Source organism: Gadus chalcogrammus, chromosome 3 (assembly GCF_026213295.1).
Source record: "Gadus chalcogrammus isolate NIFS_2021 chromosome 3, NIFS_Gcha_1.0, whole genome shotgun sequence".
Taxonomy (NCBI): domain Eukaryota; kingdom Metazoa; phylum Chordata; class Actinopteri; order Gadiformes; family Gadidae; genus Gadus; species Gadus chalcogrammus.
In genome coordinates this window covers 2,480,232-2,496,621 of record NC_079414.1, presented here as the reverse complement: position 1 = coordinate 2,496,621, position 16,390 = coordinate 2,480,232, and the positions used below count along the sequence as shown (strand labels likewise).

Here is a 16,390-nt window from a genome sequence, read left to right as displayed (position 1 = left end):
GGGTCACATGTGACCTTGTTGGTATAGGTACTCGAACTGCGCATGCGCGAGACGGATAAATCCAGTGCTTAATGCACCGCCTCTGGCGGTCATCCAGGATTCATAGAACCGGAGTTACATACGTAACTCTGCGTTTTACTGCTGCCATTGAGCCTGCAAGAGACCAAGATAGGTAGGCAGGCACGCAGACAGACACACACACAGCAGACATACAAATAGACAGATTTTCTTTTCTCCAGTGGAAACACACATGAAATTGTCCTGCATATGAATTATAGCAAATAGTAGGGCAAGGGGTCCTCTACCGTAGCAGCATTGACACTGTCCGTGGTCTCACAAGGTGAGGCATCTGTCAACATCTTGCATAAATAAATTAGCGTCAGCGACACGGTCACGTCTAAATACATATGAAAGAGGACCGTAATAGTCACTTTCCATCAGGAAAAGGGCAATTATATACATCAACTAAATCAGACACACACACACTGTTGTGAAAGCCGATGAGCGCCAGTGATCCAAACACTGGCCATGGCGCTTTCTAGTTAGATATGACAAGCTTTTGGACATTTACTTCAGGACAATTTTGTTTTGGTTCATATTCATGAATCACGAAATGTGCTTTTCTAATGTCAGACTGATCATGAGTCATGACTGTAGTGGAGGCGGTGTCAAAGGGAATACGGTATGTAGTATACACAGGGCTAGCTAACGCACAGCTTGTAAACATTAGCATGAGGCTTACCATAGCCAGCTCTCGCTTGCGGCTGGCGGCACTGATCTTGGTGCCTCTCGTTCTCAGGGCAGGGCAGGCAGAGATGCGTGTGCACAGAAGGCACGGCGTTCGGAATAAGCTGTGCCAGGCTCTTAAACCCGAGAGATACCATCCTGACATACCCTTGGTCGTAATCCTCCTCCGTGAAATGAGCGCTGCAGACCTTGGAGTTCTTTGTGACCGAGGGAATAGAAAAATCTGCTCGTCTAACGCGGACAAACTGTACCCACTGTCTGAGGGTTGCCTTGTCCTTCGGAAAGGCATGAGTTATTAGAGTTATTACACCCTGCACAAACACAGTTGTACACCATTCTAAATCTACACCTACCTACCCACCACCTACCTACCTACGCTATGCTATGCTATGCTATCTGTCTTTCTCCCTATCTCTCGGTCTATATCTATATATGTCTATCTATCTATCTATGCTGTCTATCCATCTATATATGTATCTATGAATTGATCTCTTGCTTATCTATCTCTTATCTCTCTCGTACTCTACTCTCAATGGGTCTCGAAGGGCTACGTCTGTCGTATCCCTACCGTGACGTCATGCAACGCCTTCCGGGAGAAATGAGAAGCTATCGCAAACCGCTCCAATATGACCCAGTTTTGACCCAGTTTTCGTATTAAAATCCGTTTTGTGATACCCAACAACATTAAATACAATAGGTAACCATTAAAATGTTTATTACCAACAAGAAAATTGCGCAAATTCGAAAAAAATATAACCTGCACCATGGCCTTTAAACCAATCACAATCGTCTAGGGCGGGGCTAAGCCCGGGAAGCAGCAGCGGTGTCCATGAAAAATAGTGCCGGGGGGGAAATTATTTTGACGGAACTTCTTGACGTTCAGAGGCTGTCAGAAATGGCTCAATCCCAAACGCCACAAAAAAACATTAACGATGTATGTCGCATATGTGGAGATAATTTTATAGATAAAAAGAACAAACATCGTTTGATTCTTTGTCACGATGATTTCAAGCCACCATACACTTTGGCCCTTGAGGAGCTCACGGGACCTATACAAACGAACGACGTTTTAACATTTATATGTGGTTCTTGTAGAACACTACTAAAGAAATACCGTAGGAGCTATTGTGAAGTGGAACGGATCGGTTCATTGGTTAAATCCATGTCAAACGCTCATGCCGCTGTCAGAGTGAAATCGATGCGCCAAATCCACACCAACCGGCGATAGTCGTGACCGCAAACGCATCGTCCCCGGGGAGAATCCTGCCAGACGGAGTCTGGGCTTTTCCAAGGTAATGTCAAAATAGGTTATGTTGTGGTCCTACCATTGTAATGAAATCAGATAGTCAGTAATCAGTAATTACATTATATTAAAATTAAACAAGATTGGATGTCTAGTTCCACAAACAATTTCGAGAACTTGGTAACGCCAGCCACCGGAAGGGGAGGAGTCGCGGCCAAATCGGCCGCTAAGCAATAGACGCTGTCCACTTCCGTTCAGCCACACTATCCCGCAGTAATCAGCCCGACAGCCCCGAAATGTTAACAACTCACCGGGAATTCTCCCGACTCTCCCAATTACCGCTCCGCCAATGGGTGTATGTGTGTGTTATTTGATAGCCTGGTAATGTGTATAGGCCTACGTACGGTAGGAATATTCATACTGGTTTAAATAATGAATGTTGTAGTATTTCCCATCTTTGCAGAGCAAGAGTTTTGTTCGAAAGTTCAGTAATTGAAACAAATAAAAGCCTGGGTAATTGAAGTTTTCACCTCTCTTCTTATATCCATCTTACCAAATATATTTTATTACTGTCCTTCTCAACACTCTCTGATCTCACTAAAAGGCTAGCAGCACGAAATCAAGGGATATTTAGAAGAGAAAAAAAATGTGTGATTAATCTATCTTATATGTATATATATTAGTACTGTGAAGCGATTAAAATATTTAATCGCGATTAATCACACATTTTTCTCTATTCTAAATATCCCCTGATTTCGTGCTTAGCATTCCTGAGCTCCGGAGACTAGCAAAGACACAACAGAAAAGTGTGTGTGTGTGTGTGTGTGTGTGTGTGTGTGTGTGTGTGTGTGTGTGTGTGTGTGTGTGTGTGTGTGTGTGTGTGTGTGTGTGTGTGTGTGTGTGTGTGTGTGTGTGTGTGTGTGTGTGTGTGTGTGTGTGTCCAGTCCTCCCATAATAATGTGTATACCACATAACAAGTAGTCAACGGAAGACAATGTTTTAATCCCACTGTATATCTCCTTGTTACTTTTAGATGTGTGGCTTATAATGTGTTGCAGGGCAGAGAAATTAAATAGAATGGCTTAAAACAAACCCATCTGTAAAAATCAGTGAATGCATACACACTGTAAAAACGAAAACTCAAAATTGTTGGTCTCATTATGATTTCTGAGTAAAATGAATATAAAACATTAAGTATTCATGTACAACTGTGCAATGCAATTTAGTCCAACCAACAATGTTGAGTTTTGGGTCAAGAGTTGGGCTCACTGTAGTCTCTTTGTTATCAAGACACACGGGTTAAGTCAGACTCTGTCTGAGGCTGGGCCAACTACTGTGCGCATGCGCATTTCGACACTACCCCCCGGGGAGTCTGGGTATTCGTGATGCCGGGTGGGAAAAAGGGGTTTATTGCCTTTTGTCAATTTGTTTCTGTTAGGTTAAGTTGGGTTAACGGGTTTGGGGTCTTTATTGTTTGTGTGTTGTTTATTGTGCGTAGTGTTGCCGCCACCGTTACAGAGACTTGCATGTCCGTTGGTTGGCTGTGCGGTGCGCTGTGTGTAGCGGATGTGTGTTAAATAATGGCAGCTCTCGGGATCGTGCGGTGTATGAGGCACGAGAGTTGCGTCACCGTTTAACCTGGGCTCACGTCTCGTGCAGAACAAGTTTGACCATAATGTCAAACTTGTTCTGCTCTTTGGTTTGCTGCATTTAGACAGTGATTCTCTGCTGCTGAACTAGCTACATGTTGCTTGTTCTATTGCTGTCTGGCATTCAGAAATGTAAAATGGAAGTTTCAGATTATTCATTTTAATAAAGTGAACTTAAAACTCGTTTTGCATTCTTTGAAATGTTGTTTTTTTAAATAATATTAACCTTAATTTGAAATATTAAGTTAACACCCCTGACTTATATTTTTGAGTTTGTGAAATATAAAAATCTTAGTTGGTATAACTCTAACTTTCAAGTTTGTCTAAAGAAAAAAATCACGTTTTTGATGGGCTCAAAACTCAAAAATTGATTGCAGTAAGTTGCCTTGCAATTTTGAGTTTGCCCAACTTTTTATTTTTTACAGTGTAGAAATCATTGACAAGTGGTGCAGATGGTTTTCCCTCTGTGCAAGGTCATTAGCCCATGACCTAGTAAGTCCTACAAAAAAAAAACTACAGTAATAGCAGATGTTGAAGTTGTTAAATCGTTAACAAACAATTTGTGTGGAACAATCGGTTAAGGTAAGTTAAGTGCTTGAGTCTTGACACTTTAGAGAATGTCTAGCGCGCAACTTGAATAAGTCATGTGCGATTTTACCCGGGCTCCAGCGCAACATTCCCTACCAGGTGCAGCCTCAGGTAGCCTAAGACCATTCATACAGGAGCAAGCAAGAACGTTATTCTGTCCTTGGGAAACGAAAAAAAGGACAATCCGTTTCCACGGTTGGAGCAGTTTATCATTGCACATTTACAAGGCTTTCTTTTCAAAAAACAGACAATGACAGATGAAATGATATTGAGCGGGACATTGACTGTATTATTTAAGGTTGTCATACCGTACCATGTATATAACACATTGAACACTGAACACAAGAAGTGGAAGAAATTCCATTTACACCCATGTACTTTCACCATACATAACTATATAAAAAATAAAAGTGCCTGCAGGAAAATATAAATACAGTACGCAAAAAATAACTTCGACGGAAAGTCCTCCAATTGTGCTTCAGCTTCAGATGCCATCAAGAGGGGTCTCTGGTCGTAATCAGTCGCAAGTCCGTCCCTGACCAATCAGCATTCATTAGCAGAATGCTAGCGTGTACGGCCAACAACGGCCCAAACTGTAAGAAATCGAGAGGACATAAGTACACATTCATTTGGCTTTTGAACTATAATCTACATTGAACTTGCGGAATCTACAATAAAATTTGCGATATTTAAACGACAAGCAGGTGAAAGAGATATATTTAAACGTCTAGGCCCATAGACTCCCATTTAATCTGGACTCGCCCACGATCACCCCCAGTGGATGTCTAATGGAACGACAACCAATATCGGTACAATGGGGCGTATAGGAAGTGCCATGCTCTTCGTAGACGGGCTCTGATAGGACGCGACTAGCAAGGAAGTGTTCTAGCAAGGCTGCAGCCTTCACTTTGGGAAACAGTCAAATAATTGGGCGCGAACGTGCCACTTCCTCTTCTGAAGCCCTGCCTCCTCCTCCGTCCGCGCCTAACCAGAGACTTGACAGGACGCACTGCAGAACAGCCTACTGAGCAGGTAACGATGAAATCTTGCTATTAGTACAAAAAGGCTTTTGGCGAATATTATTTAGATACAAACGTATGCCTTTACGAAACTTTAAAGCAACTTATATATGGTGTTTTCAAGAAACCGAAAGTATATCTAACTAACTCTACGCGCGCTTTGCCCCACTTTTTCAATGGACTTTCATTGGCATCATCAGGGTGACTACTAGCCTACTGGAGACCAGGGGGTTTATATTGCGTTTATCATTCGAAGCCTACCGCCACGTATAAGTCAGGTCCATGTACTTTTGTGTGGAGTATGAGTATTCAAATATATTGACTTGTACTCAGATATGATCACCTTATTTAAATTAATAATTGGCCTGATCAATAATTTAATGGGGCTTTATTAAAGATACACTTTTAAATAAATAACTTGATATCTGACTTTAATCGGACAACTCTGGCGATCAGTCGAGCACATGGTCTTCACACAATGAAACGCGCTGGTAGTCCTCTGATGTCATGGTTTCGGGAAGGTATGACTCGGAGAGAGGTTAAGGTCAACACGTGGTTCATTCTGAGACACATGAGCCGATTCTCAATACCAAGTACGCGAACTGCGGACTCGTGGACTTGGAAGTTCGCACATGGCAAGTCCGGTCTTCCAAGTACAAACCTCCGAGACGAGTACGCACCTGCAATTGGAACAGCAGCGGACTCGAAGACTTCACCACCTTAGCTCGTCTGTTAACTGTGCTACGGCCTCATGTAGGCATATAGGCTGAACAATATTTACAAATTAGGCTATCTAAAACAAAACACCAGCCTCTTTCGTTGTATGTTAATATTTTGAATGAATATAAATGAAAAGGTATGCGTATTCACACGGCACACCAGCTGTACCCTATAAACAAACATTCAGTGGCTTGAAAAAGACTATGAGATAGCCGTTTCTCAATGTTCCTATATAGCCTATTATTATATTATTGGAGGCTATTGATATAAGAATTACGAACGAGCGAGAATAGAAACACACACGCACACGCGCGCGCGTGCGCGCTATCGGATGGATCCGACCGGGATTGCCGTTGCGATTCGTTTCCTCTATCAGCGACGTATACAATATAAACAAATGATGTAAAACAAAACCCCTCTTTCATTTAACCTTTGTGCCTTGTTCGTTTCTCTCCCCTTACTTTGGTGCTCCCGGTCAAATTTGACCGGCCTGCTTTAACTGCCCTTACAATAACAAAAAAAACAATGATCATTGCCAAATTTTATTGAACTCCATTTTAACCTGTAAACAATGCCTCAGACTACTTTTTTACATGAATAAATGCAGTGAATAGGAGTTACAATAGGAATTATTGTAAAAAAAAGACAGAAAAATCAAAACAGAGACCAAATTCACAGAACGTGTGTGTGTGTGTGTGTGTGTGTGTGTGTGTGTGTGTGTGTGTGTGTGTGTGTGTGTGTGTGTGTGTGTGTGTGTGTGTGTGTGTGTGTGTGTGTGTGTGTGTGTGTGTGTGTGTGTGTGTGTGTGTGTGTGTGTGTGTGTGTGTGTGTTCTGTGGTGACCCGCTCCAGGCAGGCATACCGGCGTCACAGGGCGTCGGCGTTGGCGTGCTCCCTGCCCGGTCGGTGGTCCACCCTGAACCGGAAGTTCTGGAGGGTCAGGAACCACCGCGTCACCCGGGCGTTGGTGTCCTTGGCCCCAGCCATCCACTTCAGGGGGGCGTGGTCGGTGACCAGGGTGAAATCCCTCCCTAGGAGATAGTACCTGAGTTTTCGCGAGGCTCCATTTGATGGCCAGGGCTTCCTTCTCAACGGTTGAATAGTTTTGCTCGTTGGGAAGGAGCTTCCTGCTGATGAAGGTTATGGGGTGGATCTGGGACAAGACCCCCCCCCGAGTCACACCTCCGAGGCGTCCGTGTGAACTGTCCCGGGTGTCACTGTCAGAGTGAAATCAGGTGTTATCAGTACCGGCTTTCAACACAGGGCCTCGCGAAGAGTCCCGAAAGCCCGGTTAGCTGCCTCCGACCAGGTGACTCGGTCCGGCAGGGCCTTTCGGGGCAGGTCATTCATGGGGCTGGCCAGCGTAGCGAACCCGGGTATGAAGCTCTGGTAGTAGCCTACCAGACCCAAGAACGCCTTCACCTGTTTCTTGGTGCAGGGTTGAGGCCAGTCCCGTATGGAGGCTACCTTACTGACCTGTGGCCGTACGGTTCCCCTCCCTACCTGGTACCCCAGGTACGTCGTCTCCTCCCGCCCGCGACGACATTTGGCCGGGTTGGCGGTGAGGCCCGCCTTTCGCAGCTCCCCCAGCACGGCCCTTAGCTGGCGGACGTGGACATCCCAGCTCGGGCTGTAGATGATAATATCATCAATGTAGGCCGCCGCGTAGGCCTGGTGGGGCCTAAGGAGCTGGTCCATCATCCGTTGGAAGGTTGCCGGGGCGCCATGTACTCCGAAGGGGAGGACGGTGTACTGATACAGCCCCCCGGGGGTGGAGAACGCTGTCCTCTCTCGGTAACCACGCTGCCGGTGTCCAGGAGGGCCTGCGTGTCTCGGGATGGTCGGACTTCCGGACGTCCCCTGCGTCCAACAGGTCGCCAGCATACAGGTTCGGCCCGCCCCCTGGCCCGCGTAGGCCGATGGCATCGACACGTCCCGGTCTCCACACGTAGGCCGATGGCATCGCGTAGGCCGATGGCATCGACACGTCCCGGTCTCCACATCGCTCGCAGTAGCGAGCGATGTGGCCGGGCTGGCCGCACTCGTAGCAGCGCCACCCCTCTCGAGTCTCCGGCAATCCGCTCGGCGGGTTGAGGGCGGGAGCCGGGGCCCCCCGGTCTCGTGTCCCCTTGGGTTTCGGCGGGTCTCGACGCGTCGGGGGGTGGAGACGGGTCTGGCGCTCAGGTGCTGAGCCACCTGCCAGTTCTCGAGCTGCCGTACCAGGTCATCCACGGTGTCGGGATGGTGGTGGGCCAGCACGCGTCGGGCGTCCGGCGGGAGCCGCCGCAGGGTGGTGTCGATGATTGGGCTGGGTCCCTCTCCCGACGTCAGCCACCGTTTCACCAGCCGGCGGTTTTGGGCGATCTGTGTCCGTACAGCTCCCCGAACATCGAACCGCCAGTCATGGACGCGTTGCGCGCAGCCTCCGCCGGCAGGTCCTGGCTCGCCTGCTGGGCGACAACGTCGAGGTACGCCTCCACGTCGTCGTCGGGTCCCAGTTTGGTGAGCCGGCTGGTCGGGGCGGCGGTCGGCGCGGTGCGGACGGCGTGCTGGGTGAGCTGCAGCACGGCCTCGCGGAGCAGGGCGATGCTCTCGGAGGTCTCCCGCTGCTGTTGCTGGGCGGCCGACGCCGCGGTTCCGTCCGGATTCTGCATGGCGTGATGTTGGCGCAGAGGGGGAGAGCATTTGCCTGCATTCTCCACCCTATGTGGTGACCCGCTCCTCGAATGAGCCGGGTTCCAGGTACAAATCACGAGAAAGCGATGGGTTAAGCCGAACTTGGCGTTTATTTAGCTTGAGTCACAGGATGCGTTCTCGCTCTAGGGTCTCCGTGAGCCTCTAGTCCTCGGGTGGGTTGCGTAAGCCCGACGTGTCCCTGCTCCCGCTCCGTGGTCCCTTTTAAGCCGGTTCCGGGTCTTCCTCCTCCCAGCCGCCGGGTGTCCCCCATCTCGCTGATTGGGGGGAAAGACAGGGTTCTCCCTGTCGCCGGCTGGTGGGTTGCGGTGGTATACCCCGTTCACCACTGTTCCTCGGACCCGCCCGGGCCGAGGTTTCAGGGGCGGGATGCCACAGTTCAAACACAGGAGTGGCATTTTGCAATCAGGTTGCAGTGTGCCTTGCAAACGTATGCATCACATTTGAAACATGCAAGACTTGTCTCATTGTCTCTAGGGGCACAGAGCTCGCATCTCTTCCATTTCTGCCCCTGTTTTGGGGGGAGAGCGGCCAGGGCAGTGGCTGGGGCTTGCAGACTCCTCACCAGACTGCCATAGGCTGGTGTGCGGGGAAGGTGCTGGCGCAGTTGAATTAGAGGAGTCACTAAAGCTTTCCCAAGCTCTGCCAGGAAGAGTCTCCTCTTGAAACATTTCCCCTGATTCCAGACTGGGTCAATCGCTGACCACACCACATATGCATTACATGCAGACACATCATGGATGTTGTGGAACACTGCCACAGGCCAACGAGCTGTGATTCACTTGCAGGTGTATGTACCAGTAAGCTACAATGAAAGAAACAATGACTAGATATGAAATAATATTGAATCTGTCTTACACAAAATGTGTTGCATGAATACAAGTAAATCAAATGCATGACAGATGAAAATATACATTACCTTATCAAGGCAGTCAACGCCTCCTTTGTTTCTGTTGTAGTCCAGGATGATCTGGGGTTTCCTATGCTCTGCTTTGCTGACAGCGGCGTATTTGTGTCGAGCGCTCATCAGGATGACATTCTTATTTTTCTTGGGCAAATATGACACAAGACTGTGTGTCAGTGAAAGCAAATTTGGATTATAGTGCATTTCTCCCTCTGGTCGAAACCAGTGCAGGGGGAAGTTGAGGCTTGTTCTTCCTCACTATCCCCACCATGGTGAACTTTCTTTTCAGCAGCTCCTGACCAAGCCCATGTGATGTGAAAAAGTTATCGCATGTGATTTTATGCCCCTTGAGACCGGCTGTCATGTCCAACACAACACGCATGCCTTGTTTTTTTTCTGGCCTTCCAGTAACAGGTTTCCCTGTGTAAACCTGCATATTCCAGGCGTAGCGGCTCCTGGCATCACATGCTGCCCAGATCTTGATCCCATACTTGCCTGGTTTGCTTGGGATGTACTGTTTGAATGGACAGCAACCTCTGAAAGGGACCAGGCGCTCGTCCACTGTCACCTCAGGGCCTGGATTGTACATTAGTGGTAGGCGCTCCACCCACCTGTCCCAAACGTTCCTGATGGCAGCCAGTTTGTCGTCTCTCCAGCGGAAAGATCGTGTAGCTCTGTCATCAAATCTGATAAATCTTGAGAGGATATGAAACTTCTGCATGGACATAGTTCACCGGAATATAGGCCTCCCTGACTGCATCCCACAGACTTTTTCTAGCCTCATTGTTGGACCGATGTACTCCTGCTAGAATCAACAGACACTTGGGGGTCTACCTGGTCCAATGTCTTCCATGTGTCCGCAAACACACGCCCCCTTTCCAGGTTTGTCATCGCCAGTATAATTTCCACAATGGACTCTGGTAAAAAGAGTTGGAAGCTGGACTTGATGTCATCCACACGAGATGTTGCATACCGTGTTTGCCCTGGCATCATCCTAATGATACTTTCCTCTCTTGCTCTGCCTCCTCTGTCCTGGGGGGATGAATACCAGATCAAGTTACCATCCTTGGACTGGAATTCCACCTCAGGTGTGTCTTCCCCAGGGGCCTCTTCACCAGGTGCCCCCTCCCCAGGTGCCTCTTCCTCAGGGGCCTCTTCCTCGCCATATGTTGACTGTTCGATCTCATGATGGTCTGTATCAAAATCAGGATTGTTGTCTTATATTTCTGAGACTTCCTCCTCTATTTCTGGTTCAACTTCAATCCCCTCTTCATCAGTTTGAAAAAAAAGGTCAAGAGCCTCTCTGACAGAAAATCGTCTGATCGGGCGCTGACTCATTGTGGTCATAGTAAAATAAGAGCAATGCACAAGCAAGCTATATATAGGGGATCTGTGAGAAGATATCATACATTTTGTATTGAAAGTGTGGTTCACGTGTAGGGATGGGGATCGAAACCCGGTTCTATCAAGGATCCGGTTCCACTTTTTTCAAAACCCGAAAATCGTTAACGTTTGGGCTAATCGATACCACTATCGAGTCCCGTCGCTCATTCATTATTTTTTTTGTCCCGTAGGTCCTGTAACGTAATGTTGTGTCCCTCGAGTCGCGTCACGGCAAACATGTATTTCATGTAAAACAAGTGAAGTCTGGCGGTTAACTTTGCTCGCGAGGATGGCTGAAAAGGGCGAAAATCATTTATTGTAAAGGGGGGAAAACAACCTCAATGGCCAAGCACATTAGCATTGTGCATCAAATAAAGGCCAAATGTAGTACCTTCGACTGTCTCCGAATTAAAAAGAGTCCTCCTGTATGAAGGTATTATTGTAGCAAAAGTCTTTAGCACCTGTAACTGCAGAATTTGAATGTGTACACTAAAGTCACAGTAAATTTGAAGTCGTATATATTTATTTTGCATGTGTACTCTAAAGTCACAAATGTGTAACAGTACATTTGTAGTCGTAAAAAAAAATATTTTTTTTTTATACAATTGTAAACACAAAATAGGGTCTACGAGTACGCTAATCTGTGTTACAGGTGCACAAATCCTTTTGCTACAATTATTGCAGCGCAGTTGGTGCAAAACACATTCGCACACCCGTGTTTCATAATCTGAGAACATGCCCAAAAGGTGTGCATTCGTAAACCCAAATTTGAACAAATGCATCAGAAGTTGCACATCTGTGAACGCTATGTTAATTCAGCATTTTAATGAGCGAGCACAAAACCATTTTACAACTGCTCGAATCTGCTCCTGCAAGTCTCAGCTGTGGGTTTTTTTGCAGGTTGTTTTGCAACACCCCTAGGTGGTAAATGTGTAGCAAAAGTATTCGTATCCGTAGATGACAGAGCGTCCGTGAGCGGGACAAAATAGTCCCGCCCATAATTTCCTAATCCAATGAAAATCGCCGGCAGGGATGCATTTCTCAAATTACAGTGACGGCTGGTGGTGATTTTGGGTGGGTGGGCTAAAGAATGCATTACATTTATCAATACTTCACAGGGCTCCAGACGCCATGAGGTCACCTTTATATCTCTGTTCATAACTTTCATATAATGTGAATGATTTTTAAACAAGATTAAGTTGTAGAGAAAGGCATGTCTTTATTTGAAGCACAATTATAAATAGAAGAAAAATAAGGTGTTTAAAGTGCTTCACTGAGCTGAAATTGAACATTTCGAACTAAACCATTAAGCAAAATAAAACTTTTTTTGTGCTTAAAGTATTACACAATTAAAATGTTGACTGGTCTCCCTTTGCGCAAAATGCGGCAGTAGACGATCACACACTCTTTGGTAGAGACGTCTGTGTCGTCGTCAATCATGAAGGACATGTAGGCCTATGTGGCGTTTCCGACGTCCGCAGCTGTCTTTTGCTTTAAGGTGTCGCCCATTAGGCCTACTGCAATGAATTGTGCACATGCCATCTCATTGCTATACGTCGGGTTGATGTTTAATCCATTTCTCTTCATGAGAATAATTTCGGATTTAAATTGAGAATGGCAACTCCTCTTTGGCAATGTTGTATGCAACATTAAATGAGATCATTTCCGATTCCTTAGAGAACCTTATTGTTACTGCCTGTCGCTGAAATGCAGCTTGGAGAGGGGCCACTATCTCTACACACTTGTCACGTCATGTTGGGTTATTTAGACAGCTTTTTAAATGTTTCGATACGAAACGTAGTTGACCCGCTTACAAATGCACTATTACCGGCCATATTCTGACCGCACTCCTGACAGTAAATCTGTACATCGTTTGGTTGATGTGTCCCCAATCTTTTCACTTCCAATTTTTCCTCCAAAGACATTAAAGAAAACCGATTAGAAAGTAAATAATCCACTTCACTAATTTTCATGCTAACGCCCGCCATACTGCACTTGCGCTACTGACTGTGCTGTGATTAGTCGAAGGTCACTGTACTGTAGCTACTGTGCTAGGTCAGCCTTTGGGCTAAACTAATTTAGCCCAAATGGGAAGCATATGAAGGGGGCGTGTCAGGGCACATGTCAATCAAACGTCAATGGAAGCTTACGCTACTGCGCTTGGGCTGAATACATTTAGCCCATTCACAGGAAAAAAACGAAGATATATATATCTGGGTCCCTTTTTGGTGCTGTTGCTCCTTTAGGTTCTACCAACATTTAAAACAATATGTTCTAAGTTTTTAATAATATTTTTTTTATTTTCACTGTATTTTCATTTATACCAGCCGTCCCTGACTGGGACCCATCGCGTGCCAGCCATGGAGCTATAAAGATCGCAGCATTCTCAGCGCGGGTACGTTTCTTTCTGGAGAAGTGAAGAGGGCGTCCTACTGAACGGAGGTGGGTATCCTACATTATGTAAAATGAAATGACTAAGTGAATTCTCCCCAAAGTATTGCATTAACATTTCTGAATTTATGTTATTATGGCGACCATTAAAATACATTCAAGGACATTTGCGGCATGTTAATGAAATACTTTGGAGGGAATTCAATTCACTTGAACTAAATCATTTCATTTAACATAATGTAGGATACCCATCTCCGTTCAGTAGGACGCCCTCTTCACTTCTCCAGAAAGAAACGTAGGCCTATCCCGCGCTGGGTATGCTGCGATCTTTAGGCCTATAGCTCCATGACTGGCACGCAGTGGGTCCCAGTGTAATTTGAGAAATGCATCCCTGCCGGCGATTTTCATTGGATTAGGAAATTATGGGCGGGACTATTTTGTCCCGCTCACGGACGCTCTGTCATCTACGGATACGAATACTTTTGCTACACATTTACCAACTAGGGGTGTTGCAAAACAACCTGCAAAAAAACCCACAGCTGAGACTTGCAGGAGCAGATTCGAGCAGTTGTAAAATGGTTTTGTGCTCGCTCATTAAAATGCTGAATTAACATAGCGTTCACAGATGTGCAACTTCTGATGCATTTGTTCAAATTTGGGTTAACGAATGCACACCTTTTGGGCATGTTCTCAGATTATGAAACACGGGTGTGCGAATGTGTTTTGCACCAACTGCGCTGCAATAATTGTAGCAAAAGGATTTGTGCACCTGTAACACAGATTAGCGTACTCGTAGACCCTATTTTGTGTTTACAATGGTATAAAAAATAAATAAAAATTTTTACGACTACAAATGTACTGTTACACATTTGTGACTTTAGAGTACACATGCAAAATAAATATATACGACTTCAAATTTACTGTGACTTTAGTGTACGCATTCAAATTCTGCAGTTACAGGTGCTAAAGACTTTTGCTACAATAATACCTTCATACTCCTGTCTCCTCCGTCTCCTGTCGCACCACAGACGGGCCTGTCTTAATCATCCACTCAAAGTACGAACTGTAATCGCACACACAGACATTGTCGCTAGTCCTGTCAGTTAAAAATAGTAATCCAATTGTGAAATCGGTGTTGTAATCGGTAGCATACAAGCTAGTTATCTAATAAAAAGTAAATAAAGTTTCAGATGTGCTGCGTGACGATGTGTTGAGGTTGGCTCAGTAAAACGACGGTTATCATGATGCGTTCAAATGTAACATAGAGAAACGGTAAATTGAGTTTTTGGTATCAGTAATACTGTATTATCATGTTGTACTGTGTATCATGTTTCTGTGTTACTAATACAATTGTATAGTGCTCTAATCATTTTATTAGATATAATTAAAACTACTGAAGTCAATATTTATTAAGAATTACATATTTAATTTAAAATGTAATTATTTATTTCCTAAATATTTTCCTCATCACTAAAAACGTGTCGTATTTCCACCAATTAATAGAAAAGTATCGATAGTGGTTTCGATAAAGACTCTGATCGTTAAGGAGTATCAAATGGTATCGATATCAATAAATATTAATGATCCCCATCCCTATTCACGTGGGGGGATAGGTACATAAGCACGGGAAAGAGAGGACACCTAAGTGTGTGTGTGTGTGTGTGTGTGTGTGTGTGTGTGTGTGTGTGTGTGTGTGTGTGTGTGTGTGTGTGTGTGTGTGTGTGTGTGTGTGTGTGTGTGTGTGTGTGTGTGTGTGTGTGTGTGTGTGTGTGTGTGTGTGTTGAAAATCCGTCGGATTTGACCCGAACACGACAGGAAGGTTAAAATAATAGTATGCATATATTTTGAATGAATAGGCCTCCATTTTTGTTATACTTTTAAAATGTTCCTGTCAAAAAAACGGTATATCAATGAAGATTCTAATGTACTTTTTAAAAAGGCCATCTCCTTGCTACCACCTCTAAACCCATGTTCTGCTGATGATCTTGTAGAAAACTTTAATTTGAAAATTTTGAAAGTCATAGATATCATTGCACCTTTATAAGGTTAAAACGATTTCTGGAAAGCAAAAGGCACCCTGGAGAAAAGCTGCTTCTGTAACAGCACAGAAAAAAGAATGCAGGAAGGTTGAACGCATCTGGCGTAAAACAAAACTTCATATTCAACATGATATCTATAAAGAGAGCCTCCGTGCCTACAATTTAGACTTAAAAAATGCTATAGAAACATTTTTCTCCAATATCATTAAAACCTAGCCTGGTTCTACCAGACTCTCGTACTTCACTTCATTTCATTTCATTTGTACAGAGAGTCTGGACCTAATCAATTGACAAACGTTAACTCACTTGAAGGCGGGTGTCTGCCTTTAAAATGATTGGAAGTTTAAAATGATTGGATCTGCCCAGTGCCACTCTGGATCTGCCATAACCAATCGTTAACGTTTGGTTGTGACGTATGTCATGCGCCAGGAATCACGCGCAGGATGTACACAAACCAAACACCTTGCGCGTCTGCACGAAAATGTCCGTCAACGACAGCTGCAGGTTTTGTTCGTCTAATTTAATTTATCAGGGAAAAATTGCACATTGTAAATCAATATTTTATACTAAGGCCAGAGATGATGTATGCAGTCAACTTTCGAAGCTGGGTCTAATCGTTGACAACACGCCATCGTCATTGTTCTCAGACACGCCCTCTGTTCGCTGATTGGGCGCCGCTGTGGCGGCCCCAGAAAACCAAATTACATACAGCAGGTCCAGACCTAGTACTGAAGGGAAATTCAAATTGAGCGGAAGTACTTAGGCGGGCGGAGCCAGGCTAATTAAAACCAACACTAATAATGCAAAAACCCTATTTTGCAACTGTTGACAGACTGACCAACCCCCCAACACAAATTCCACCTGATCTCCATTCCACGCAGAAATGCAATGAGTTTGCAGCTTTTTATACTGATAAAATTGAAGGTATCAGACGCGCCATCAATATCTCCACTTCAAACAAAAATGTTGGACTACCACCCTGTTCAGGCAAAAGTAACGTGGCAAGGATGGCAT

The 16,390-nt window shown here is 45.2% G+C and overlaps 1 protein-coding gene across 5 annotated transcripts in view; it reads left to right on the top strand.

Annotated features, from left to right (window-relative positions):
* The first annotated feature begins 5,165 nt into the window (after positions 1-5,165).
* LOC130377684 (equilibrative nucleoside transporter 2-like) overlaps positions 5,166-16,390 on the top strand; it is a 28,975-nt gene continuing 17,750 nt past the window's right edge. Inside the window, exons 1-2 of one of the 5 annotated variants that reach the window (XM_056584851.1) lie at positions 5,195-5,259; positions 6,818-6,983. The gene's annotated coding sequence lies outside the window, so the exon portion shown is untranslated. The other 4 variants (XM_056584864.1, XM_056584843.1, XM_056584856.1 and 1 more) reach the window with 4 other exon arrangements.